General features: G+C 40.2%; 1 protein-coding gene across 3 annotated transcripts in view; it reads left to right on the forward strand.

Moving 5' to 3' along the window:
- cdh4 (cadherin 4, type 1, R-cadherin (retinal)) overlaps positions 1-26,071 on the forward strand; it is a 341,227-nt gene that overhangs the window by 45,833 nt on the left and 269,323 nt on the right. The gene's annotated exons all lie outside the window — the stretch shown is intronic.

Consider the following 26,071-nt stretch of genomic DNA (forward strand, 5'->3'; position numbering starts at 1 on the left):
GAATTGTCCGTAAATTGGGATCAATCCAAGTTGAGCAGATTTCGTAGCCAAATGATGTTATATTGTGCGAGAAAACAAGGCAACACACCCAAGAAACAAATAACCAAAATTTGCTCTCTACTCCCCCCAGTGGCGACGCCTGACGTGCTTTTCTTATATTATTAAAACCACCACTCGTGATCCGATGTTTTGGACGTCTCCTTCCGCTGACAGATGTAAAAGATATTGGGAGAAATGGTTTTGTTATATTGAAAAACTAGGTATATGATCATGTTTGTTAATGGAATAACTGTGCATTGCTTCTGTACCCTTTCCTGGATGTGGTCTGCTGTTTTTCTGTTCTAAAATACTTATAAAACCCCTAATAAAAATAAAGTAAAAAAAAAAAACAACACAGCGAAGACGTCAGCAAGTCAATGATAAACAATCAGCCATCGAACTGCTCTCTAAGTACAAAAATAAAGGCAGAAACGCGGAGAATCAATCTTTTTAAATAGCCGCATTGGCTTCATTACGTTACCATACCTTGTGTAAATTGAGGCAGGAACCTTTAAGGTCAAAGGTGGATGAGTAATAACCAGTTTGCATAATTAACACCGAGATAATGCCTCTCTTCTCCCACCTCTCTCCTGATCTGATGGCTCCACAAAGCTAACGCATAATAATGACACAATTCTCATTCCGGCCACAAAGGGAATTTCTTTTGGCCGTCTTGAATGGTAATGAACATTTGGCCAATTTCATTCCTTATCGGCGCCGGGCTCGCTGCGTGGTGTAAGATTCAGAATGCCTCATCAGGGTAAAACCAGCGTCTTAATGGACACGGGCTTAAGCTGGAGATGACGCCGTTTAAAGACAGAACCAGCACCAACCATGACGACACTGGAGATTTGAATGTTTTGGACGTCTCCTGGACAAACTGAGGCTTATACACCGCCATTTTAAAGGTGTTTTTCTGATAATGTGACACTGGAATTGGGTTATTCTAATGTAAAATGTCTTCACTGAGGTAAAGACATCTGCTCTATGAACATTTGGTTATCATTTTGTGCAGATGTTGTCTGCTGTTGCTTCATTTAAAGGCTCTATACCTGATTTTCCCCATGTGTTTGAGCACAGTTTGTCTTGTGACAGTACAGATATATTCTATAAGCAGCTCTTGAAGTCAAAATAGGTCAGCTTTGTACTGCCTGCATCTAATTACAAAGCACTTTCTTCTCCAATAATCAGGAAGTGGCTGTTAGCATGTTAGCTGTTAGCTTCACCATGACGGAACACTGTGTTTTTTTCTTTCTCTGGTGCCTCTGGAGAGTTGGACCTTTGCAAACCCTTTAAAATGAACTAGTTTGTCATATTTTTAAGACAGTAAAATGAGCTACATGTGCAATGCCTTTAAAGTATTCAAGTAAAGTCTGCATTTTTGTCGCACAATGTTCTGTTCTTTAGATGCAGAACCTTCATCGTAACAAGTTCACAAAGTGCTGGAAATTCCATTGTCAGACTGTTCCCACATCAGGACTCTAAATCTATGCACGAGAGCGAGTTATAAAACACTGGTTCTGCTTCTTGCATTTAAGATTTCCCCACTTGCTATAAATACGGTAAAAGGTATTCCCCTACATGTTGTATTTCAGACCAGTGTCTCCAAAGCCTTGATATTTGTGCTTTGCTTCTCTGTGAGCAAACGAGATAAACGGAGGACAACAAAGCACCAGGGCCGTGGTGTTCAAACAAGGTCGCCAATTAAATGTGTCTGAGCCCACTCAATACATGCCCTCCATATTCACCAGCGCTCCGTGGAGACCCGCGCCGGCTCGGCTAAAGGTAAACTCAGACGCTGGGGGTTGGGTTTCAGGTTTATACGAGAGTTGAGAAGAGATTTTCATGAAAGCAACAAGTGTGACCTCACTTTGAAACAGGGGCGCGTTTATCTGTGAGAATGATGGGTTAGGTGCGTTTGAGGGCGGCCAGGGGGGTCAGCGGAGTGCCAAGGAGACGGCCAATAGCAGAGTGGGGCTGTGAAGAAGGGACCTGGACAAAGCCTGGCATTATTTCAGTGCTGCCCGCTCACACCTCCTCTTCTGTGGGAGCCTGGCTGAATGTGCCTCAACAGGAAAATATCGCGGTCAGTGCTGGGCCTAGTCATTTATCTAAAAAAAAACATGCAGAGGGAGGCTGAGAAAGAAGCGGAGAAGCTGCAGGTGAAGCCTAGTTTCCCTCTATCTATTCACAAATGTTGTAACAGAGTTATTTTTGAGTTTACTAAAAGAATACTGCATATAGTTTGCATACATACTGGTACTGCTCTGTTTAACAAGTACACAAACCAGGTGTTTTGCTCAAAGATAGAACTACCAATCATTCTAAATAAAATAAAAATAAATCGATTGTGTGGAAAATAGTTTTGTTTGATTGTTTATAGATTGTTTTTGTCTTTACATATTTGTTGATATCTTGACAATGTATATGCTAACCCAAAAATACATCCCTTAAAAGTATTTTTGAGATATACTGCAGATTAACAAACATTCAACGCACCAGCTGTTAGTGTGTTGTCACGTTCACTGTTCAAAGGAGCAAGACAACACTATAATGATACAGATAAAGGGCGTGGCCAGTTTTACTTCAGTCCCTCTGCGCTGACATGAGGCCGACTCTTAAAAAGATCATAATCCATTAGGACTCATTCTCCACTGATGCCTCTGATATTGTCTTGACTCCTTTGACTGCAGTAGGCAGCAGATCAAGTGGAGCTTCTACTTCCCGACGCTGAGCTTATTTACACTATGTTTGGGAGAGTCATGCAACTTCTTGTGCTAATATTAGACACATTAAACAGGCACAACATGCAGCAGTCTCTCCGGTGACCTCACCTCCCTGAAACATCTAATTTGTACCATTTCTGTGAAGATATTTCACAAAGAATCTTTAAAGCAGCATCAATTCCCCAGCCGTTGTGCGGTTAAGCAGTTGAACTGCAGAAATATTCTGTGCTGTTTCAATCACATCAAAGAGGCTTTTTTATCACGTACTCTCCACTCGCCTCTGGCCATGTGTTTAAGCAGCACATGAATGGGGCAGACCGGTGTCAGAGGAGTCTCTGCAGCAGGGGGCGCTGTGCTGGTCCTGTGGGGGGTAAAGGTGCATTTACTGAAGATGATTTACCGTCATGTGCCACGTCATTTCTTTCATTATGTCACATTGTCCAAGTCTCTCTGTGTCTCATAACAGAAACTGATCTGAAACAAAGAGATGAGAGTGAGGTGAATATTTAATGTAATAAATGAAGCGTTTTCAGAGTGCAGCCTGGTGCCTGTTTGTACACAGGCAGGGCACAGGCGCCTGAGCCCACCTAAGAACAGGTGATGCTTCACAGATGGAGGAGGCTCAGCCCATGGGACGTCTCGCTCCATCGTTTGAATCTTCACCTCATAAATCTTTTATAAAGGATGTCAGTTTTGCTTATGCAGAAGGGAGGCAAATGCCCCAGTCTGTAAAAAAAAGGCTTGGTGAGCTTTATTCAGCTGTGCTGCTCTTTGGACATACCCATCTAATCTTGAGCGTAATTGGCCCTGAGTTCTCGCTCTAACTTAACATGTTTTACTGAATATTTGCCATTCCAGTGGCACTGAACATTCACATGCAAATGGCCATGAGCTTTTGTAGTTTATTCAAATGCCCCTTTACAGAGGGTCTCTCGTTCACTGCGTTGGTTTGTGGCTACAATGTCTCATTCTGCAGTGAGTGATGTGTAAACGTGAAAAGACAAACATGACTGAAAAGATCTTATTCTAGAACCTTGGCAAAGTCTGATCTCTGCACCATCCTCAGTTTTATAATTTGATCCAATTTAAACAGCTTGTTGCTTTGTAATTCTATTTGTTTAACTCAGCTGTTTACTGTGGAGGAGTTGATTCAATTATTATTGCAGTGGCGTGTGGTCAGGACAATCAAGGCAAGCAGAGCTCACCCAATAAAACCTAAAATCATCCTGTGCCAAAAGTATAATTATATAGTTTCAAAATAGTTTCAAATAATCCTGTTTTCCTGCACTTCTGCCTGTTTGAAGCATAGTTGATGTCACAGTGTCCTTTAGTGCACCCTACTGGTCACTGACTGTACTGCATCAACCGCGGCTGTGAACATCACATTAACTTTTGTTGTTATGTTGTGCTACAGATGCCCTACCGCGTTACACACTCAACATGTGCTTTTACAACCAGACAACCTGCCGGTTATTTTAGAGGCCAGTGACCCCTGCCCCTGTCTGACCCCTGCCCCTGTCTGACCTCTGCCCCTGTCTGACCAGTGCACTCTCGTTGTTAGTATTTCTTCATGAATGTTTTGTGTGGTACATTATAAATGTGTAGAGTTGCCGTGTGTCTCTTATACTTTCTAGAGGCATGATGATAATTACATAAATAATCATCATAAATAATCAAGTGATGTTATTAATTGTTATTGACTAAATATTGATGTCCCCCTCACGTCTGCTGCCCATAAAAGTCACCACACGCTGCTGTATTTCTGTCTTTTACTGTTGTTTTACTGTTCTCTTAAAGAGTGATCAGCTGAGAGATCAGCCCATCGCACACTAGGTGTGTCTGTTCACATTAGTCTTCAGAGACTGTCCACAGTGTTCTGCAGATATGGTTGGGTAGGAGCTGGTTTTGTTGTGATAAAATCTCATTTTCCTGTTGTAACAAACTTAATAAGTGGGCTGGATTTTTGGGCCTCGTTTTCCTCATGCAGTTCTTGTGTCAAGTCTTTATACAAGCTAAGGTCACACATTCAGTGATGTATATGCTTATTTTATAATGTTTTACATGTAAAATATAATTAATGATGCACATTGTATATGCTGTGGACCACTGTAAGAAGAGTGGGGGCTTGGCTGGAGCAAAATATGAATAAAAGAATAGAATAGAATAAAAATAAATGTACATTATCCAGGGCACTGAGACTTTTCAAAATACCAATGTGATATATATGAAAATGTGTATTTACCACTACACAAATGCTACATTCAACACATATGCACAGCTCTATTGAGTAGATTTTACTCCTGTACAAGCCTCCGCCCCTTATGAAAAGTCCGTCCCCTGTACACGCCCACCTCCATCATGATACATGAAGTACTCTAGAATAATCCTATAAGGTCAGGAAAACTGCAGCTTATTTTAGAGAATAAAAATGAGGCAACACAAGGGACAAGGTGTCATTGTGCACAGGACAGTTGAATTTGTAACTTTTATTTTTTGTAGCAGGTATAAGGACAGATATTAGGTTTAAAAGGGTGAACAGCACAGGTATTTTTCCATCGCATTTTACTTACATATTTACAAAAACACAAATGATAAACAAAAGAATGGTGTGTGACTCAAGGCAATCACAATCCTGCCACGATGGGCTCTTTAGACACAGATTCAAAAAAGCGAGTAGAGAATGAAAAACATGTTCAGAAGCTTCTAGATGATTTTTTATCATTTCAACTGACATTTATTGCCATTGTACAATAATAATAAAAGACTTGCACATTCACATTGCACTGCACATTTACAAACAGTCACACATTTCTATTAAAATATGAGTAGTATTAATGCACGTGTTCCTTGACACACCTTTGGTGCAACATGTGAAAAATAAGATACTTGATAAACTCTAGTGACACTGGTCTATCTGCTCGCTGACTCTGGACTGCATCACTTCGACTGGAAAACACTGTCAAATCCTCTCGGGAACAACAGTTGTTTGCTGTGATCAAACTTTGGGGAATAACACACATTTTTTTTCCCTATTCAAACCTCAGTGTTCACTAATACATCTTTTTCAGCGTCAGGTCGAAGGCAGAGTCAGAGTAAATGACTATTGATTGGTTAGCCGCGGGGCTGGCTTCATGGCATGCTAACTGCTGGTCTGACTGAGTAGCTATTATAAACGTGGGCCGGCGTGTCGCGCTCGACCCCAGGTAAGAGCCGGTCCCTGACAAATGCTCGTTGCCGGCCCAGTCCATTATCTCTGGGGAGGCGGCTGACCACTGAGCCCTTCTGCTAATATGCACGGAGATGCTTATCAGTTCAAATTAAGAGCGGGCCCTCCCAGACACACAGGGATGTAATTGTTTGTGACAGGCCGTCGCCCCACCGCCCTGAACCCTCCAGAGAGGATATGAATGCAGTCCTCCAGACGGGCGGAGGGCGAGGACTCACTGGAGAGCCCGGTCGCACGGTCGCCTCCTCGTATTCCACTTGTCTCGTCTGGAGGTCAAGTGCTTTTCCTAAAACTGCAATGAGATTCTGATGAAAACGGTTAGATTAATGCGTGAGATTTCATTAAAGGGATAGTGTTTCATTGCTGTTTAAACATGGACGAGATTGGCAGTGCGTCATACCAGCTCTTTATACATAGAAACGAGTACTTTTTGAAGAAATTTAAGCGTTTTTTTCATCCAAACACAGGCAGACAGTGAATATTCCTACCGCTAAACACGACTGCACTGACTTGAAGCATTTAATGAGGTGATTAAAACATCTAACTGCAGTGAACAGTGCTTGTTTTATAGTAATAATACAACGTTATTCCGATTTTGGATTTACTTAATTGTCATTACACCAAATACAGCATAATTTTTAGCGCAGTAGCGGGGCACGCATTCAAAATTAATCATGTTTACGCATTACTCTTGCATTAACGCATCAATTACTCAATCACTATTCTGTTGAGCATTAACGCGAATGACTTTTATCCTTCAAAAACCCCGGTCCCGCTCTCTCTTTTGGGGTTTTAGAGTCCGAAAGAAAAGCTTACATGAATCAGAATGGATCTCGATTGTGAACACATCCAGCTTTATTCAATCTCTTTTTCTTTTTTTATGCAGAAATAAACATACTTTAGCTGCATCTGACTGAACAACTCATGAGGAACAAAATGAAAAATTACATATAATTTTCATGACATGTTTATGCATTAGGAAAACTCGCTGGAGCAAATAAATTGTCAGAACTGTGTGTGAGTTTGAATGCTTCTGATTTGGGGCTCTCATTACACCACCAGAGCCACTGAATAAAACATTATGTATTTAACAAGTGACCCTTATGAATGCCAATGTCTATTAATCTTTCAGCGCTCGCACACTCCCACCAGAGACGAAAACACAATGTGGTCTGTAATGTGTTTGTTTGATTTGAATCAAAGTTAGCTCAGTCTATAATCCAAATCGACTATGAAAACTACGTCCACGCCGCCCCGAACGTACAAAAAACAGCGCGGTAAAGTTTGCATATGCGATAATTATTTTAAATCTAGTGAGTAATGACACAAACGTGGACATTAAAACGACCACCCGCTGACAAAACCAACTGTTGGCTTCACTTTTTACGACCTTTTAATATCTATACGCTGCATTTTCACGTATTTACGACCGAGCGGAGCTATACTTAAGCGCGGCACCTCCACAGATGTAATGGCGTCGCCGTAGAATTACAATGAAGCGAAACAGCGGGAGATCACATTGGGGACAACAATATGACAGACACAATGTGACAACTCCTCCATATCGCGCAGCACCTCCCCGTTAGCCCGGCGTTCGGAGTTTACTACTATTGATATGGTAATGAGCGCTATTATTCGTCACGCCGCACTGCTCTTAAGAAAGCGCTATCTTTACTCGAATACCAGAAAGAACAGCATCTCTTTTTCCTCAGAAGTGTTTGTTCAAGCTGTGTGTGTATTTGGGCCATATGGCTAGGCGTAGTAGCAAGCTGTTTAGCAGAACATGAAAAACAAAAGTGAGATACCTAGAGACACCATTAAGGTTCTTTAGGGGCGCATTCAAAGTTTTTACCAGCTTTGACAGGAGCTGACGGTAAAAGGGCGAACGCAGAAGGAAAAGCTATACGACTCTTTGGCCCTTGCGGCTCCTCCCAATGAAACACGAGGTTTAGACTGAAGTTACATTTGAGCGTGTTTAAATTTGTCCTGGAAAACCAAAAAAAACTAGAAATGATGCCGTAATCTGATTATAATGGGTTTTTAAACAGTAACATTAAACGACGTCTGAAATAATATTAAAACGTTGCAAATAGAAGTAGACGTTTTGTCGCGGCTCCATTCTTGATCGCACAAACGCTGTCCTGATTAGCGCTGGGTATCGTTAAGAAGTCGCCGATACGATACAAACCTCGATACATGGGCCACGATACGTGTCTCGATACAGTGCACTGTCGAGTCGATACAATTCAGTAAAAAATAAAAGGTTTCGGGACACTTAATGGTCAACCTCATTATCATGAAAAATAAACAATAATATTATATATTTTTTAAATTTATCTTCCATTTATTAAAGATGAATTAACACAACAAAGTGCATTTTGTTTTGTGCATTTTACCAATGCTAAAAACACATCATGCTGTTCCATGTGTCAGTATTCCTCATCCACAGTTTATACGAGCTCCATATTTACATTTACACAGCGACACGTGCAGTTTGACGACTCTGAACGATCGCAACATATCGACTAAAACACGACTGCGATACTAAAAGTCTTTGTTAAACCAAAGTTGATATTAAATAAATCTGTTTTAATCGTCAAAACAGTGAATCAAATGTCAAATGTTCTTCATAAATGAGTTTCTTTTCTCTAAATAAGCCACACAAATGTCGCGCTGTGACAGAAAACTTTGGTAAAATATACAAAAAAATACTGTTAGTGATATATTGATACAGCAACCCATGATATCGATACTGTATAAACGATACGATAGGTCAATATTTCGATATTTTTGCACACTCACCACTGAAACTGCCTTTAATTTGAACCATTCCTGGACAAATGACAGATTAAACTAACTAATTTACAAATAAACTGGTGCAAAAACCAACCAACATACTATTAAAAAAAAAACAGATCATATCCGACTGTCACATATTTTCATGCATTTTCAAACGACAAGTCAGAGTATTTTTGGTTCTTAGCATGCCACTCATCTTCCTGTTACACAAACACACACATGCACAAAAGCAGCGTTCCGACAGCAAGATCTGAAACCAATTTAATATCTGTCATGTCCCCATTAAGTTGCAAGCGTTAATTACACCTTATAAAAAGCCTGTCATGTTTCATAATCCCACAAGCAGCAACAATTCCGACTCAATCAAGCCGTGAGATCTGCAGCAGCATTAGCACCCTGACAATGGCTAATGGAAAGATGAGTGAGGAGGAGGAGGAAAAGGAACAAGAAATAAATATAAAATGGAAAAAAGTCATGAATAGTAACATAAGCCACATATATAATAGTGCTTTCTCTTGTATTGACACGGCTCTGATGGAGTAAAGGATGAAATACGGACAAACGAAACCATTCAGCTTTACTTAATGTGTTATTCTGTGTTATTCTGTATGTCTTTTTGCTGTTTTCATTAACTGTAAAATAGGACCATGTAATAATAGTAGAATTATAGTAGAATATAGCCTATAGCATATTTTATTTTAATTTATTTTATTTTTTTATTATTTTATTTATTTATTATTATTTTTTCTTTACTTCCATTTTCCCATTTTTCAAAGTGATAAATATATTGTTAAAAGCCCCATATTATGCCCATTTCCTCCTGCTTCCTTCCTGTATATTTACACTGAATTTTTCTCTCAAACTGAAAACACACTGTTCTACCTTGTGATGTCATCATGTGGTGATACAGGAAATGCTCCGCTGTGTTTTTGAACTCCATACGCCTTCATTTCTAGAATCATTTGGATCATTTCAGACCTGGGATTGCCACTTATCTCTACTGAACTAAAGGTAAAAGTTGCTGTTAACATGAAAACTACCACTTCATGACGTCACAAGGTGGAACAGAGCATTTTGAGCTTTGGAGATGTTACAGACTAATAATAAAGTGTTACTCAAACATGTGTGAATGAAACAAAACACAACTCCAGGTCTGTTTTTGAGGAAGTAACAGCATTTTAACATGGTTTAAAGCTCATGAAAGTCAATTTTGTGTAATGCGGGACCTTTAAAGTGTCTCCTTGAGTACTATTGCTTTACCTGATCCTCTCTCTGTAACTGCTGCTGTCAGACTCGTCATTTTGGTCTTTAAATGTTCATATTAACCCGCTCTGCATGATCCTGTGGTTTTTATTTTGAGTTTATTTTTTCCATTTTTTTTTATTTATTTATTTTTTTAGTTATTTTGAGTTTTTGTTTGTTTGTTTTTTAGTTTATTTTTTAACTTTTTTTTTGTTATTTTGAGTTTTGTTTTTTAATTTTTTTAAATTTTTTGTTCATTTTTTGAATTTTTTTTTTTGTTCTTTTGAGTTTTTTTTGTTGCTTTTTTAAGTTTATTTTTTAACTTTTTTGTTATGTTGAATTATTGAGTTATTTTAGATTTTTTTTTTTTTTTTTTTTTTTTTTTTTTGAGAGTTTATTTTTTGTTTTTTGTGTCCTCTCTCTGTACCTGCTGTTGTTAGACTCATTTTGGTCTTAAATGTTCGTATTAACCCGCTCTACATGATCCTGGGGATTTTATTTCACTATCGTATCTGTAAATCAAGATATGAACATTAATAACAGACAAATCAAGCACCTTCTTTCCCAGAGGTCTAGCGTTAGCAACAAGTTTGATTGACAGCGTTGCTAAGCACTTGCTCCAGGCTAAACCGGCGTTACCTTCAACAAACCCGCTCCGGATTGGCTCTTTGGTTGCTGTGATACTCTCGATCAGCGATGCAAATATGTAAATCGGCTCCAAATTAGCCACTATAACCGCTAGCGTCTACGAGCGTCACGTGACTGAAGCCGATCACTCACTCTGTCCACTTCTTTAAACAGTCTATGGAGCGACTACTGTTTAATTTATGTGTTGAATTGATACTTTTAATAATATAGTGCACTCCGACTTCTATTTTTTTTTTACATTTTGACATTTTTATCCCCCATTGATCAGCCATTTCCGACATATTTACGGTCGTCCATCTTTACACGCCCTTCATGCTTTGGTGGCTTGTTCTCGTTGGCTCGCTGCGAAGACACTGGTGCCAGAGGACAAGCGGCGTGGAGCGGGCGGTTGAAATTCCCCTCACGTCTGGCCTGCTGCCGTGGTGGGTGTACCGCTGAGAAGTACACTATAGCACACAGCTGACCCACGCGCTTCCTCTCTCTTCATTAGCTTGCTGTTTGGCGTTCAGCCTTAACCACCATCTCCTCCCACACAAGTCTGTTTATTTCCTTTGTGTCTCCGTTGTTACTTACCGCGTACATCCCCTTTGGAGGAAGTGCGCTGCCTTGACTGTGGCCGCAGGGGAGTGGACTCGACAACATGAGGAGTGCATCGTTCATAATATCGTTTAAATGCATTTTTATACTGTTATATTTTTGTTACAATGCAATTTCCTGTGTCGTTTGCTCCTGATTACTGTTTTTCGTAGCAGGGAATATGTTCGTATACCCTGAAAAAATACATTATGCAAATTTTGGCTTAGTAAAACGTGTGTCTGTTGATCCGTGGTCCAACGTGAAGAGGAGTCATATCGTTAATGAATGAATATTTCCGTTTGTATTTGTTTTATTCGATGTACAGAATAGGATACCGTGCACTTACCCAACAGAAAACCATAATAGCTCATGAAATCCGCAGCGTATAACGGATATTTTATTGGAGAGAAGTATTGCGGGAAAACAAATAGCCTATTTTTTAAAGCAATCACATTGTTTGGACATTGACCTTATCCACACACGATGGTTTCCCGCTCTCTGCATTTGTAAAGCAGACTCCGAGGGCGAGCGGGACAAAGCTGGGAAGGTCAGTAAATGTGAAGTGCATGCAGGCAGAAAAATGAAGCGAATCAGACCGAACACCGGGGTTTATCACCTGGATGTGACCTGTCCGTAGCCTCCCAGTCGGAGCTGTAATGGGTTAGAGTGTAAGTGGTTGTCATGTTGACGTCTTTGGGAAGAGAACGGACGGGACGCTACTCGCTGGACGCACACCAAATACAACGCCGATGCAAGCAGTGGTGAGGCTTAAAAATACTAACATTTTAATTATCGGTATTTCAGTGTAAAACCATTTACACAAGCTAAATATAAAATGTTCAGTTTCAATAATTTAATTTTGTATTCAAATCTAAGAAAATTATTCAAAACTATTAATAATGCAGTTTCACCTACATTAAAAAGACTAGTTAGTTGGTGCTGCTCTGTCCTCACTGTATAAATTTGCACATAATGATTTTTATATTAGTCTGGACTGGGGGGGACATACTGTATTGGACATGGGGTCATTTTTTTATTGTATTTAATTGTTATTGTTGTATGGCAAATTGGTAGTCGTATATTGTAATTGTTAATTGATATGTGTTTTTTAATGTGTGTTCACCTGCCCAGGGACTGCAGATGGAAAGTAGCAGTAGCTAAATCTGGTACAAATCATCTTTTCCTTGTAAGATTAATGAATTTGTACATGGTCCCTGTCAAAGAAAGAATAAAGAAAGAAAGAAAGCTGGGATAAAAAAGACAGGACATTAACATATCTCTGAAAATAATCGTTAAATGTTAATGTGATGAATCAGGTGTTGGAATTATTGTTTTATTTATTTTTTAAATGATATATTAAGGTTTTGTAATTGCTGCTCTTTGTCACCGAGTCTGTTCATTGCATTTATAGATAGAGTTTCTAGGTGCAGTCAGGGGTCAGAGGGGGTTTGGTTCAGGGGCTGGAGGGGGTCCGGTTTGGGATGATGTTGTCCTGATGCTTCTTCGAGCCAGGACCTGCAGCACTGGGGCGGTTTGCAGCCGAGTGTGAAGCGGCTGGGGTGAGAATCAGCTCCTCCAAATCTGAGGTCGTGGTTCTCGACCGGGAAAAGGTGGTTTGCCCTCTCCGGGTGGGGAGTCACTGCTTCAAGTGGACGAGTTCAAGTATCTCGGGGTCTTGTGCACGAGTGAGGGGAGGATGGAGCGTGGGACTATTTTCTCTCTGGCTTGGGAACGCCTCGGGGTCCCACTGGAGGAGCGACGTGTCTGGGGTGGGGGAAGTGTGGGAGTCCGTGCTTAGACTGCTGCCTCCTGCAAGATAAGAGGAAAAAGATGGATGGAAGGGTTTTGTATTTGTTTCCTAAAACACTGGACTAACCTGTTAATTTTTCTCTGTTTTCTCCTTTTAGGTAAGTTCCCTCAACTCCTCGGTGAAGCTGAATTTATGAGCTTGTCCCGTGGGTCCCATAGAGAGAAGAGTGATCAGAACAGGCATCAGTAAGACACAACACCTATGAGTGAACCACAGTGCACCAGATGTTTGTTGACTATTCTGCCTCAGTTACAGATTAATATCATTTTATAAGTGTTAGAATAATCCAGATTGTTGGTGGATCTAATCCCAGTCCAGCGTCGTCACACTGCATGTAAACATTTGACTCTTTTATTGTTGCACTTTTCTTTTGGCTCTGTTTTTCTGTTTATTGTTGAGCCTGGCACCAGCACAAATATTACACTGGCTCTTGTTTTTCTTATATGGCTCGAATCTCTATGACACATGAGGATTTACAGCTTTAGTGATAAACATGACTCCAGTCTCCAGAGAGAGACAGAACAGAACCACTGTGCAGGTCTTCACTGTCATCTGTGCTGCATAGATGGAAACACACACACAGACACACAGACCAACACACCAACACACCCCCACACACACAAACACACACACCCCCACAGACACACACACACCCCGACAGACACATACACACACACACAGACACACCCCGACACACACACATACACACACACAGACACATACACACACAGGCTCACACAGACACGATGCAGTGGTATTTGTGGAACTTTATTATTATTATTATTATTATTATTATTATTATTATTATTATTATTATTATTGTGTTGCAGAATGTGATATGTCCCTGAATCTTTTTAATATATTCCGGTGTGGGCTGGAGCTAATTGGAGCTTACATGTACAAAAGAGAAGTCAAAAGTGTTTTATCTCTTTGTTGAAAATGTAGCACAAAAATAGCGTTTTGTGGAAGTGCTTGAAAGTCCAGTGGAGGAGATGAGAAGAAGCGAGAGCTATTTTTTCCAAAACAAATTGAAAGAAAACCTTTTTTCTTAGATGTCTTTATGAGGCCTCAGGTGGGAATGCATCACTTTTATGGAGGTTATAAAGTCACATTAAAAGTTTTGTGCTCTGACAGTCCACTGGGATGAATATTATACAAATCAAACTTTTCAGTCCCTCCTTTTTAATATCACTGACAAACAATAGTATAATAGAGAAAACAAACCATAGTGAGAGATGCTTTGACTGCAGCGTATGTGGGTGTGTGTGCGTGTGTGTGTGTGCGTGTGTGTGTGTGCGCGTCAATAACAGGCAGACGAGAAGTGGCATTCATGCGAGGCTCAGGTCACGTCTCAGGGGTAGAAGTAATACTGCTAAAACCAAGGCCAATCTGTTGAGGTCCAAAAAGGGTCATTTTGAGATGAACCAAATCTCTGCTCACTATTATAGAGTTCTTTGAAATTTACTTTACTGCAGAAGCCATTTTTTGCTAGAACTGAATGCATTTTATATTTTAAGCGCAATCGAAATGTTAACTATAGTTTGTTTTTACTTCCTTTTGGGTATAGCACAAGATATGGAAAGAGTCTGATGCAAAATACTTTAAAAATATATATATACTTTCAAACTTTTGGTGTTCAAAGGTCTTCTATTGTTTAGCCCAACCGCAGCGTAGTTTCGTGGCCTCGCTGTGAAGTCAGATGGCTATTTGTGACTGGATTGATCGTGATGGATTACTTGAGGGGCGGCTCGTGGTAAAGTAAGTATCCGGAGGGGAACGTGTGAACATGGGCAACAGAGCACATCATTGAGGCGATCGACCCGAAGCCTCGCGCTTAATTTGAATGTTGGGAGCTTAATGCGCAGACAAAAAGGAACGGGAACCTGTGATTTCCTAGGTTTGGGTCCAATCCCCTTGAGTTGTCTCTTCAAAGCGAGGTGTTGATACGAAGTTTAGCAGCTACTGACATTAACAATGGTGCAGCACAGCGTTCACCAGAAGGACCACCTTGACAATTCAGGCTGATTGCTCTCAAATTGCAGCGGCTTGGAAGAATCACCTTTTCTGTTTGATGTGTTAAAGTGCTTCGGATCCCGCGGGGGACAGGCGTCTTTTAGCCTGTCACACATTTTTCATTCTGCAAGCTAACCTCCCCCTCTTTCCTGGTTCTTTTGATTTTTGGGGTGAGTGCATACAGTTCTGCAGAAAGCATATTGTGCTGAAGTACACGGCGGGGCAGAGAAAGGGGCGTTCATCCATCTTAGGGTTCATTCATCACACTTTGTCATGTAGTTTTGCCGCCGGGGAAAATATTTGCCACTGCGATTTGGTCAGGACACTCTCCCACCCTGTTTCTATCAAACTGCGCGCTCGACACTTTCTACCATTCGCTCGTGCGCAGAGGAAGAGGTTGCATTATTTAGCTCAGTTCTAGGGTCAATTGCCCAATCCGAGATGGAAAATGACCGGCTGAATAACCCATAACGTGCACTTACTTTAGAATGTGTAGCCAGCGGTTTCATTTATTTATTTTTTCTATCTTTTATTGCTCTAGTAAAGTCGTAGCGATTGCTCAGACTGGATATTTGTGCTACAAAGTGGTATCGGCATGAATGTTTGATGAGAAGTAAAACACTGACATTTGGTTAATGCCTCTCAGTCTGTGGAAGATGCGTGGCCCATCTGGTGACTCGAAAGTCTTAAATATAAACCTTTAAACCTCTTTCTGGGAGTTTGTCTTCAATATGCCATATGGGCTAGAACAAGTTAATACTCACATTTATCCAATAGGTGTGATGATAAGGGATAATGGTCAGATATGATAAGGGATAATGGTCAGATAGAATGGACGGGAAAGAGGATTTGGAGCTGTTTTGCTTGGAAAACCCCGCAAGGAAAAGCAAAATCGGGTACGTCGGTGACACAATCGCACACATCTGCTCCTGTTTTTAATGTTTTATATGGACTTTTGTACTTATTTGTTATGTTTTGATGGCATTTTGCACAGTGCACCCATGAAAAAGAGAACCCAAGCGCTCTCATCGGGTTCCGCTGTATAAATAAACATAAAGAACGAAAGAAAAAAGTCAGAATACGCCGAGACAGGACCCAGACTCCAAACACAATCGCGCAAGAAACAAGAGAGTTCGCGACTCTGCAACTGTACACGCTCGTTTTCATTTGCTTATTCCATTTCTAAAGTCGCAGCAAACCTCCATTATTTTTCCTCACGCCAACTGCAAACCCACTTACGCCGCAGTGAAATATATTTGCTTTTTCGTACACCTGTTTTACACCTACTCACTCTTTGCACACTCGTTGAATCATTCAGACGAGTTTTAAAACTAAATTATCTCTGTAAATATTAATCAAACTGATTACTTTTTTAGTTGGGAAATAATATTTTTGAATGTGTTAAGTCTAAAAAAATTCTTGGTCGGCTAAAAACACGTCCTTCTGATGAATTAGTCGAGTAAAAAGCGGATGCGGCAAACTCAAAACTCTCAAAATTATTAAGTATCTTTGTGTATTTAACCCAAACTTAGCTCAAAAGTAGACTAGATGTGAATTTATGCATAAACAACCATTAAAACTAGACAGAAAAGGTGTTTTATACAGGAAAGCAACCTTGAAACTCTATTTAAAAAGTATAGTAAGAGAAAGTATTAAGTTTCTCTGACAAAAGTGAATGTATGAGAAGCTGGTTGGTCTAGACTTTGGCGTAGACGTCGTTCATTAATTCATCTTAGCCAGGTTTTGTGGAGCCAGTCAACTTTGTCAGTCCACTTCTCCAATAACTCCAGTTGCTTCTTCCTGCCTATGTCAATTTCCTGGGCTTTACAAAGCATCCAGGAAATCCAATATTACTTATTTCTGCAGCACATTTGGAGTCAACAAGGATGTTCTGCTCACTGTGGTTCAGCAGATGTGAGGCTCGTGCTGTTGTGGGTGATTTTTACCTTAATTGCATCCAAACAGCTTTATTTTTTACAGTTATTCTCTATGTTTTTGGCTGTAAAACCCCTCACCACACACTTTATACACTTTTCTCACACAGGCATTAACATTTTCTCACATTTCTCTCTTGTTTAAACACTCTCAAAGTTCAAACCTTCATATTATATCCCGTTTCCTCGATGTTTTGCTTTAAATGTGTTGTTCATGTTCCTCTGCTCCAGCGGTATCCACAGAGGCGCCTTTCCGTGCACAGAAACACTTTTAATCCTTTAAGGACTGAGCACATTATAGACCAGTGTAGCTGACCTATACTTTTATTCTTTTTAGCCATAAAAATCATGTTAAAGGAACTATCACAATGTATTTTTTCACACAACTACCTCTATTTTACACATCCATCCATATTTGTCCTTGACGCATCGAATAACTGACTGGGAAAATGCCCGCTCTGATTGGTCATCTTCGAGGGACGACGGAGGCAGATTACCGTAATGACAGTAACATATTTAAAGAGCCCCGTGCCTCTGCTTTGAGACGCCGTTTGAATTTACACAAGAGCACGATTGATTGCGGAGTTACGGTAATGGAAAGTCCGCAACCGCGAGTCTATCGGCGACGATAGCATCCGACGCTATAGGGTTAAGTCCAAACTGTTTCTGAAATTTGTCGGTGCAGAACGTTTCATCGACATTGTGGGTTTTGTCGGGGAGGAAACAAATTGCAAACATACAGCACTTCAGAGTCACACTGCGATCCAACGTTTATGTAAATTTGTCTGAACACATTCTGTACTGTACAGGAGACACAGCACAGAGGAGACTGATGGACAATGGTCTACGGTCCAACAGCCAATCAGGACGCACAACACAATGCACGCTCATACGGCGTAAAAAAGCATGCAAATGTAGACTAATAAATCCGTGAGGCAGCGTGAAAGGTGAACTGTGATATAGTGAGGGACAACTTTACTTAGAAATAGACTTGATACTCAAAAAAACAACGTTCTTTAGACAAAATAATGTACATTTTTAGCATTAAATCATAGTACTTTCTTTTATATTCCCATGTGTAATTCCTCAGTCGTCGAGGTAGGTTTTTGTACTCATTCTAATACAGCTCAAGATCATCCTAAAGCTACTCAGGAAAGCTTCATTTCTGTCCTGCGAAGGTGAGTTTTTTAGCATCGATACCAGCTCAAAAGACTCTCACATTTTAACTTCTAGTATCTGACTTTTGATACTTTTAACAACCCTAATTTCTCACATCTACGCAGATTGTAAAACCATTAATTTGCACTTTGGATTACAGAAACTAAATTGACTTGACTTCATGGTTTGTTTTAAAAAATCTGCGTTGAGCTAATTTGGAAAAACATCTGTCTTCTGCTAACAAACATATGAGCACTAATTTCAATCCACTATTCCCCGTCATGGCTCCACAGTCACAGCAGCTCTTAACTTTTTGGCCAGTTTTTCCTCGCTGTAGTTGAAGAAGCTGGCTGGATATTGTGCACTTGGATAGTCCGGACGTTCATATGCATCGGCGGAGCTTTGAATGTGATGGGATTGCCATTAAAGTGGAGCTATGGTGGAAAGAGAGCACCTATAATTACTGGTCCGTCAGCTCCAGCAGCACTTTCACTTATAGAATGTCTGCACACCTTAATTGAAAAACACAAGCAGATTGGCACGTCGCATTAAGACCCCTGCTGGGAGGCATCTATGTCAGCTTGTTATAGTGGAAACAGTATTGGGCCACTGGGGCACGGGTTTTGGAAGGTAATTGGTAAGTGTAATTACGGTGCATGTTATTTAAACCAGGATATAGTCAAATTTAGTTTCAAAACATTTCTATAGAGAGGTTTCATTAGTAACTGTTGGACTCTGAGCGTACTCTCGTGGCGCAGTTCTCAAATCACAAGACTGCAATTATTTAGATAACAATTCATCGTTATTACAAACTCTTGGTCCATTTTTAAAACAGACGAAAATGTTTTAAAAAGACGAGCCAAACCCCGCACCAGTGTCTCACATCTTAGACTGAAGCGGATCGCACTGAATCTTATGTTTGTTTTTGACGTCATTATTCAATTTTCTGACTTATTCAACCTGCGAATAAAATTGTACATTAAAGTTCTTAGTGCAGCAAAGTGTCTGTGTGATCCCTCAGTCGTCCAGGTCTGATCCACAGCAGAAGACGAAGTTTAAATCTGTAAACTGGACAAATTGTTGTAGGAGTGAAGACGTTTCGCCGCTTCTTCAGTTCTTCAGTCATGATCCCAGTCTGCCTTGTGTTTTATGCTGTTTTTCCCCCCTCCTTTCTGTGTCAAAACCTGGATCTGGGCGGAGATTCGGGCTCCTCCCACACACACCTGCAACGAATCCACAATCAAGCTGCACCTGGAGGACAAAGGGACCGAGGACCTGACCCTCAGCGCTAATTCGTCCGTGTAGCCACAGTGGTACAGCTCTGCTTGGCTCAGTCTCTTGTTTTTGCATTTGCTACTCTTATGGTTGGATATTTTTCCTCCTCTCCGACCCAGCTCACCTCATCTCTGACCCTGTTGCCCACGATCTACTCCTGGACTACTACAAACAACCCCGCTCTCAACGCCCTGATCAATCTACCTTCATTCGCACATTTAAAAACTGTAAAATAAACATCGTTAGCTATTCCCCGAGTTCTGTCTCTTTGGCCGCCCAAGAGCGCCCGTAAAGAGCCCCCCGTAAAGCGTCATTATAATCCATAAGTGAGCAGTGTAAAGTGGTGAACGATATGATCCAAACAACATCAACTTCACATCTTTAGAACATGAACCAAACTTGAACATAAGAGTATCCGCTAGCAGATATGTCCTCTAAAAAAATCTCATCTTTTTTGTCACTTTGAGCTTTCCTTTCTTAGACTAACATCTGCCTCTTTCTTCCTAAATATGTGAAAAGGTTTGATACATGGATACGGCTCGACGTCCACGGTCAGTCGGCAAAAACGAACCGACACAGCCTTTGTACAATGAGAAAAAATCCAGTCACGCTGCTCTATTTACACCTATCGACGAGTACAAGCTTCACGTCGCGTCTCCAAACACCTCCTTAAATATTCCCTCACTTACCTTTGTGACTCCTCGTAAATTCGACGATGACGCTGCTGCTGCTTTTGCGCTCACATTGGCTTATGCAACCTTATAAGAGAATACAGTATCAGCGTCATTATTTAGCTGCAGCGGACTGCCAATTATCTGCACAATACTCGCACTCATTCTAATGGCTTCACTCTCTATGGTGGTTATATAAATGTTTTAAGAGAACTTTAAAGTGAGAGTAGCAGCTCATGGGGCTGGGAAGGTCAAGTCCATTTCTATCTCGCAGATTCTGTTTCAAATGGAGTGATAAAACACGCCGCTTGCAGAAAAGAATATTTTTCATAGCTTTTCTTTGTCGCGGCTGTGGATTCATAATGCAGTGGCAATAAAATGCGTTTAAATAACTGTCTGTGTTGTAATTGTAGAATAATTAAACAAGTCTGGGGCCTTGATTTGTAAAATAGTGGTGTAAAAAGTGTAAAAAATCAGATATGAACAAACTAGATATGCATTTGAGCAGGTATTGGTACTAAAAAGTGACATTTGTTAGATAGAAATGACCTTTCCTGAAGAGATTGAGTGATTTTGAGCTGTTTCAGAACAAGTATAAGACAAATAGACAAGTATACGCCCATGGACCACGATGGAAACTACCATGGACGAAACCACAGCCTCAAGAGACTGAACAGAACAATATATTAGAGTCAAATTTACATAAACGTTGGATCGCAGTGTGACTCTGAAGTGCTGTACGTTTGCAATTTGTTTTCTCCCCGACAAAACCCACAATGTCGATGAAACGTTCTGCACCGACAAAGACGCCTACGAAGGTTTGAACTTTGTGTTTAAACAAGAGAGAAATGTGAGAAAATGTTAACGCCTGTGTGAGAAAAGTGTATAAAGTGTGTGGTGAGGGGTTTTACAGACAAAAAACATAGAGAATAACTGTAAAAATAAAGCTGATACTTCGCGGATTTCACCTTTTGCAGCTTATTTTTAGAACGTGACCCCCACAATAAACAAGGGACCACTATATCTACGATTTTATTGTCTAAAGAAAAAGTTTTATTATCATTTTGGTATTGGAAACCGTATTGAGTATCCAGTTTACTCCTTACCACACGAGTCGAGACAAACCTGTAATAAAGCAGTGTTTTAATGCAGAGCTGAGCTGTTTTGCCCGTAGGTTATTAAATGCACTGCCTGTTTATTCACATCTTTTGGGATTGCAAACCATTTCCGTTTGCACATTTGGTTCACACCTGCAAAAGGACAGTCTGCAAAGGCTCTTAAAGTCCTGTAATATGCTTTTAACTTTGCCGTATGTAGCTAACAGTCGCAGGTGTTCTACTGTGGGAGGTTTTCATCATGTTACCCGTTGATATTTAAAGGGTGTGAAGCTTATTTTTTATCATTTAGGAAGAAAAACGTATACGTGTTTCCTTGATTTATTTGTTTCTGCTGCTATTTATATTCCTCTGTTTTAAAATATCAAATCAACAACTGAATGTTAAAGGAGACTTATTATGCAAAACCATCTTATAGTTGTTTTCCCTTCGCATTTACCTTCTCGGAATTGTTTCTGGAGTAATTCGTGTGTGTTTGGGCATTCTTTAATTGCTTATTTTCCACACGCGGATCAATCCCCGCTTTCACCGCCACCGGCATACGCCCACTGCTCTGTGCTTATACGTTCTGCGATTTAATTTTCTTAAACGATCGTAGGGTTCGGCAGCGTCATTTTGGCACAAATAAAAAAACATCCACGATTTTCTGGTGTGATTTTGAGGGTTTTTTTTACGGCGACGTCAGCTCCCATTAGGCACAGCGGTTTTGTATCGCAGGAGTTAACAAACCTTAATTAGGGTTTGTGTTTGGCGCGATTTCTTTGCGTCTATAGATCTGCACGATTATGGAAAAAAATGATGATTAGATTTGCAACATATGTTTAAAAAGAAAGTTTCTGGAAATTCTGAAATTAACGCAAGAATCCCATGAATTTCAGAACATGTTTGTAGGTTTTTCTATAAAAGATCAGATATTTTCTTCTTTGTACCATCTAAATAATCGCTGGCTTTGTGATTTATTTCAATTGCCTCAACTCAAACTGCGATTTCGATTTGTTTTTTTAACGATTGTGCAGCTCTGGTTGCCTATTTAAGCCACTCCAGTCTGATTGATAAGGTATCTCCGCAGTTTTCAAACGCAGACGTCAACAAACCTGATTCCTTTAGTCGTTTTAGATAAATATTGTAATTTAAAATGTTCAAATGATAGAATAATGATCCCACGGTGTCATAGATTATAACTATACAGCAAACACAAGCACAATACGTCTTTTTTATTGTCCCAGTAGGAAAATTTGACCCTATTCGTTGTAACCAAATAGTTTTAAAGTACTTAATGCAATTACAGTTTGTTCAAAATTGCACATCAGCACTAAAAGCAGCACAAAATTATACCTTGAACTTATTTGAATTGTAAAAAAGTTCTCGTACGTTTGGGAGCTCTTTGATGTCGTCGTGCCTGATTTATATGTAAACCCGGTCGCATGCTCTTGGACTGCGGCCAGCGTTCCACGTGTTTGTCTGTGATTAGCAACGCACATGAACATTCCCGCTTCACCTTTGAACTTTCACTTTTGAACCCATTATCTGTGACAGCGGCCGGGCGTGTTCACCTGCCGTCTCCGGCCTTATCGCCTCCTCCTTCCCTCCCTCCCACACATCTACTCCCGCCCTGCCCCGAGAACAAACCTCCAGACGACGTCCCGGCCGAAGCCTCTTCCTCAATCGGCATCAATGTGTGTGTTTATCGTGAGGAGCAGGCTAGCCCGGAGAGCACTCTGCATGAGAAGAAAGAAACAGACAAAGAAAATCGATACAAACCACATCGATACAGCCCCCTGCTTTAAAAATGAGTCCGGCCCAGAGCAGCACATCATCCGATCAGACGCACTTGTTCAAATTGTGTAAAGATTAGTCGCCGTCCAGGTAGATTTTGTAATCAAGCTTGAATGTGCGTGTGTGTGGGATCTTGAAACTGCAGATTGTAAATATAAACGGACATATTTAACCCGCTACTCGCCGCGTTAGAAGTAGGAAGTGAGCGAGGGCGCGCTTTCAGCTCCATCGACTCAGGCTCAAATTCACTTTGTATTGAAAAACTGTCGCTGCTGCTGTTGTCAGACTCGTCATTTTGGTCTTAAACGTCCGTATTAACATTACATGATCCAAGTCTTTTAATTTTATTTTTTGTTTCATATTTTTATGGATCTGTGAATAACTATTACAATATACTGTCATTTAAAACAAGTGCATACACACCTTTTTAATTTTTATATAACAAGAACTAGAACTTAAAAAATATATAAAAAATTATATAAAATAATAATAATAATACAAAAATAAATTAATTAAATAGTCACACATATCTTGACTGTAAATAAATAAGAGCATCACATAGTAAATAATAATAATTAAAAAAAACTACTACTACTGCTAATAATAATAATAATAAAGTTTCACAAAGAAAAAGGGGGATGTTGACTTAGATAGTTTCAAAAAAGCCAATAAATGGTTGCCACTTACTATTAAATTTGTTTACAATACTCTTCTTGGAATATCTAATCTTCACTACTTTAAAAAAGGACATAACTTCATTAATCCATTGAGCGCTGGATGGGGAATTTCTTGATTTCCAATTTAAGAGGAGATGGCATCTTGCAATGATCCAAGTATTTTTATTTCATTGTCGTTTCCATAAATCAAGATATGAACATTAATAATCGACAAATGACACTCTGTTCATTCACTTCTTTATACAGTCTATGCTTGAACCAACTCTGGATTTAAGATGATAAAATGGTTTGTTTCCTTACTTACTAGTTGTTGATAAGACACTTTATTGTCCACCTCTGGAGATTTGTCTTTGTCTTTGACCTGTCCCTTACGGCAGTTGGATGAAACCTGGAGCAGTGTGCGGTATTTTCCCTCCGAACCTTAGGCTTAAGAGTAATAACTTTAACTGTTGGTGTTTTACTGCAGCGCGAGTATGCACAGGGTCATTAAGTGCTGCTGGTGGTACTTTTTTCCCCTCCTCTGTGGTGACTCCCTGCAGGATGAGGTGTGTGTGAGAATGTTTTGCTGACTGGGCACAATCATGTGTCAGTGAAACTCTGCCAGAGCTCCACTCTCAAGGCTGCGGCGGTTAGATAAGTCGCCGCATGTACAGCCACATGTCACGTATATTTCAAGACTGATGCCAAACGGACTCAGGGGGTGACTGGCTGCTGCAGGTTTAGTTGAGTATTACATGGTGTTTCTGATTAAATAGCTCTTTTTCCTAATAGATATTGAACATACCTGTGTCCATTTCAGGTCTGGTACGAAGACGTTTTATGGCTTTGTGTTTGGCGTTGGTGTGATTTCGTTGTGTCCACTATAGATCTGCACAATTATGGAAAAACATTACGATTAGATTTGCAATATATGTTTAAAAAGATTCAGGAAATTCTGAAATTAATGCAAGAATCCCATGAGTTTCAGAACATGTTTGTAGGATTTTTCTATAAAAGATCAGATATTTTCTTTGTATTATCTAAATTATCGCTGCCTTTGTGATTTTTTTAAATTGCGTCAACTCAAACTGTGATTTCGATTTGATTATAATTGATTATGCAGCCCTGGTCGCCTATTTAAGCCACTCCAGTCTGATTGATAAGCTATGTCCGCAGTTTTCTAACGAAGACATCAACGAGCCTGTTTCTTTAAGTCGTTTTAGATGAATTTTGTTATTTAAAATGTTCAAATGAGAGCAGAATGATCGCCAGGTGTCATAGATTATAATTATACAGCAAACACAAGCACAATATGTCTTCTTTAAGGTAAACTTTTTTGATTACGCTGATCTCTCTCCATACGCAAACTTCGAAACCACAGACCTCTCCTCTCAAATCTGGCATCTGATCGGCTCTTGGGCCCTGCGTGTGATTGGTGCTACGTCCCAGAGCGTGGCCAATCCTGGATTTCCACCTGTGGCAGCCACGCCCTAAAAAGACCCGCCCCCTGTCGCTCGTAGCTGCTGGATTTCTGACTGAACTGCATCCCACGTGTGACTTGTGACTCTGTTGAACTTTAAAACCTGCAAAATCGTGTAACCTGTCGCACTTTGAGTTAGTTTTGAGACTGTTTTGTTTAGATTTTTTGTGTAATTCCAAGTTTGCAGCTATCGTGACACTTTTAGTTACCTCATTATTAAAAAATCTGCTTATTATTTACGTTTTTTACATCCAGGGTAGTGTTACTTTCTTTCTACGACCACCAATCACACGGGTAAAGTGCCTTGCTCAGGAACACAATGGCATCAAACCGACTTCCCGAGTGTCGGATTATGCCGGTTGCTCACCCACGTTTCCCTTAATGTGCAACTATTGGACTCTTAACTACATTTAAACACGCACTTTTTCCCGTTTTTAGATTTTCTTTATTGCCATATCAAACCTTCAAATGAAACGATTGAAATTATGACGTGCAGTTTGTTTGGTAAAGCATTTTAGAGAAAACGCTCGTCTGTTCTGTGGAATCTTATCCTCAACAGAACTCGGTAGTGTTCCTCTCCAGTAACAAATTCAAGAAATGCCTACAGCTGAAAAGGCTTTGACTGTGACTGGGCTTTTTGTGGCCTGTTTGTTGCGAGCTTCATCTGTATTGATGAGATAAAAAGGCCACTATTCAGACCACATCGAATCGGAATGCTGTCTTTTTGTGGGCTTTTGTTAAGCTCAGTGGCGGTTTCTCCGTTCTATTCACGGCGCAAATAGCTACCGTTGTTTTCCTCCTAGCGCGAACGTTCTCTGCATCCAGCTTTTGTTGTCGCACACTGCTGATGGCAAATTTATATACTGTAGGGGCATTTCTTGCTGTAATTGCTCTCTAACCATTTCTGCGTGCGTTTCAGTTTAAAAG

This window comes from Periophthalmus magnuspinnatus, chromosome 5 (genome assembly GCF_009829125.3).
Source record: "Periophthalmus magnuspinnatus isolate fPerMag1 chromosome 5, fPerMag1.2.pri, whole genome shotgun sequence".
Classification (NCBI taxonomy): domain Eukaryota; kingdom Metazoa; phylum Chordata; class Actinopteri; order Gobiiformes; family Gobiidae; genus Periophthalmus; species Periophthalmus magnuspinnatus.